Here is a 3967-nt window from a genome sequence, read left to right as displayed (position 1 = left end):
CACCAGAAAACAGCATGCTCCTATTGTTAGGTTCAGAGTTTGACACTGAATCAATCTGATGTACAGTTGAGAGCAGTTGGGCTTTGTTGCAGCTGTAGTTTGATTAACTTCCTCCCTCCTTTCAATTATATATACAAAATTGTATTATATATGTGTATTACACACACACACACACACACACACACACACACACACACACACATATATGAGACAAGGTCTCACTCTGTTGTCCAGACTGGAGTGCAGTGGTGTGATCATAGCCCTGGGTGAAGTGATCCTCCTGCCTCAGCCTCCCAGGTAGGTAGGACAGCATGCATACACCACCATGTCATGCTAATTTTTAGTATTTTTTTGTAGAGATGCGGGTCTTGCTATGTTGCCCAGGCTGGTCTCTAACTCCTGGCCTCAAGCAATCCTCCTGCCTTGGCTTCCCAAAGCACTGGAATTACAGGTATGAGCCACTGTGATTGGCCATTTCATATATTTTGAGTGGACAAAGTTTTAACAGAAAATTTGGATATGAGCACTGGCGAGATTCTAGTGTTTTTTTGGTTTTTGTTTTGTTTTGTTTTGTTTTGCTTTTCAGCTGAGCTGCCAGTTTTTGAAAGAACAGATTTTTCTTTGCACTAATCACAATAGTGTATTTTTGAATTTCTGGGGCATTTTACTTGTAATCTATTGATGTACTTGGCTTTCTGTGCCTCAGGTGAACTCTCAGTCATACTATCATTTCCTTTGGAGGACACAGTTCTTAGACCATAATGCCTCAGAATGACTTCCTTTGTTCCAGGTCTGTTATTTTTCTTAGTTTCCTAATAAATGAGCACACCCTTTCTAAAATCAGCACAGTGGTTGTTTAAAACCAAGAAATATTTCCAACACTAGACTTACAAGGGTACTAAAACAAGTCACTATTTGCTGAACTTTCATTTTGCAGCAAGTCTCTACTGGACAATGAAAGATAAAAGTTACCTTCCTTTTTCACAAATTCATTGAGCACTTAAAATATATGACATCTTACTACAAAATACAGTATAATCTTAGTCCTTCTACCTTGTGATTCCCCATCTTTTTTTTTTTTTTGATGGTTTTTTTTTTTTTTTTTGAGACAAAGTCTTGCTCTGTGGCCCAGGCTGGAATGCAATGGCATGATCTCAGTTCACTGCAACCTCCACCTCCCAGGTTCAAGTGATTCTTCCACCTCAGCCTCCCGAGTAGCTGGGATTACAGGCACACACCACCAGGTCTGGCTAATTTTTGTATCTGTAGTAGAGACAGGGTTTCACCATGTTGGCCAGACTGGTCTTGAATTCCAGACCTCAGGCGATCTGCCCACCTTGGCCTACCAAAGTGCTGGGACTACAGGTGTGAGTCACCGTGCCCAGCCGATTCCACTATCTCTTACAAGCTTGTAATCAGTATCCAATTGGTACAAAGAGAAAAAACTGGGAGAAAGCATTATGAATTCTCAAAACCTTAAAAATAGAAATACATCCATTCCACTTTCTAAAATTCAGTTTTGCACCTACATCTAACTGCACGTGAGGCTAGGAAATATAGTCTTGCTGTATACCCAGGACAAAAAGGAAACAGATTTTTCACTATCAGTTCACAGTATCTGCCAATTTTGTTAGCTTAAGACCTCTTAAAGTTAAACATTCAACTCAAAAATGTTGATGGAATTGAAGAGAAATGCCTTATCTGTTCAATCAAGCTACTGTATCTGACAATGGAGGCAAGGTATATTTTGATGGTCAGTATGACTGTCTTCTGTCACTTCAGCATTACAGTTAGGGATAAACACACATTCCAAATTCTCTTATAATCCCTCCACAAAGCTACAGCAGTGTCCCCTTATCAGTAGGGATATATTCCAAGATCTCCCGTGGATTATCTGAAACTATAGATAGTACTAAACCCTCTATATACTGTTTTTCCCTACATATATATATATATACCTATGATGAAGTTTAATATATATGAGATAAAGTTTAACATATATATTAGGCATAGTAAGACATGAACAACAATAATAAAATAGAACAATTATAATAATATGCCAGCTTACTACTCTTGTGCTTTGGGGCATTAAATAAAATATGGGCTACTTGAACACAAGCACCGAGATACTGCAACAGTCCATCTGATAACTGATGGCTACAAAGTGACTAATGAATGGGTAGTGTCTACAGCATAGATATGCAGAAAAAAGAGATGATTTACATCCTGGGCAGCAGGGAAATAAGATTTCATCACACTACTCTGAAGAGCCTATAATTTGAATTTATGAATTATTTCTGAAATTATCTTATTTTCAAACCATGATTGACTGCAAATAACTCAAAACGCAAAAAGCTAAGCCATGAATAATGCAAGCCAACTGTATTAACATTTTTAGCCTATGTTATTTCTAAGGGTAAAAGTTAACTAATGGGATTCAAATATTATCAAAGTATTTTTTTTGTCTTAAAACAATTTATTTAATATGTTGGTATGTATCGCTAAGCCTCATGTTCTAGGAATGGACAAAGTCCATGTTTTTCCCTGAGCCACCTTCCCCATACAAATTTTATAATTTTATAAACATTGACTCTGTCAATTTCCTTCTCCCCATACTATGATGCTTCATAACTTAAATAATAGCTTCCCTGATACAGGAATCAGGACTAAATAACATTTTGCAGGTGTGTTACACCGTGCTTTTCAAAGGCATGATACTTTTTCATGGTTTGTATCCAAATTATTTCTAGCAATGTCAGCATTTAGTCAATCAATACTTATGGAAATGTCTCCCAGGTTTACTGCTGTTTAATATAGGTATAGTATTTTATTCTCTTTGTCTTATCAGTCCAGAAGACTTCAGAAATATTATTTACTGATTCTTGTATCTAACAACTAATTTATAATTGAGGTCTCCATCACATAAGCATTATTCCTTGACTTGCTCCACCTGACAGTTTAAATGTTTTCTCACCATCTTTTCTTCTGGCCAGGGAACCATCTCTTCTAAAAAGATAAAAACCTGGTTAATCGTCTTCAAAGATTATTTTGCAAACCAGTTCATCACTGGGCACTTTCCAAATGAGCATTTTTTTCTTTTTCATTTCATCAGGGATCTGTAAACTATTCTTTACCTGTACATACAGAGATCCAAGAAGAAACAATCCAATCATCTGCATAACCAGAAAAAATAAAAACATTGTTTTTGTAGATGCATGTATCACAATTATTTTGCATGTAGTTTAATTGGATTGCCAATTTTGTTCTTTAGAATTTGGGCTCTACAAAAGTTACATCCCATTAAAAAGGCTCAATATATACCTGTTCAAGACTACTTTTACATGTAATTATAACTTGCTATAAACAAAAATCTAAGAAGCTCTTGACTACGGTTATGACTTTTGTTTGATATTAATCATATCTGCTGTTATTCCCAAACTTTTCAATGTTATATGAATACTAACCCTTGTTTTATATAAAATATGACTAAATTTACCTATAGGTACCTCTCTCCTTCATTGGTGATTACAGTCTCACACCAGAGACTAAACTTCATGAAACTACTGCAAGCATGTGTATGACAGACCAATCAGCTTAGTATCTGGCATTGTGACCAGAAAAAAAAAAGAAAAAAAAAATCATCACCTACAAAATCTCTTGGGCAAAACTTAAGCCATGAAAGAGCTCACACGAATCCAGGTCTACTTTCCAAGTAGATTCCAGAACAACAACAAAAAATTAAGACTATAAGAAATGATTTAATATGATAAAACTCCCATTTCAAAACCCAGTTCTAAAGGATTTACTGACCAATGCTGATTATGTAGTCACGGAAAATGTCTCTCATAAAAGTGCTCCTAACAAAATATGATCTACAATAATTTATAAAATGTGAAGGGCTGGATGTGCAGACTGATTGGTGCACGTCAGGTTGTTTCTCTTAAATAAGGTATAAAAAACTATGATA

Source organism: Macaca mulatta, chromosome 1 (assembly GCF_049350105.2).
Source record: "Macaca mulatta isolate MMU2019108-1 chromosome 1, T2T-MMU8v2.0, whole genome shotgun sequence".
In the NCBI taxonomy this organism is placed as follows: Eukaryota; Metazoa; Chordata; class Mammalia; order Primates; family Cercopithecidae; genus Macaca; species Macaca mulatta.
Note: the sequence above shows the minus strand (reverse complement) of the source record.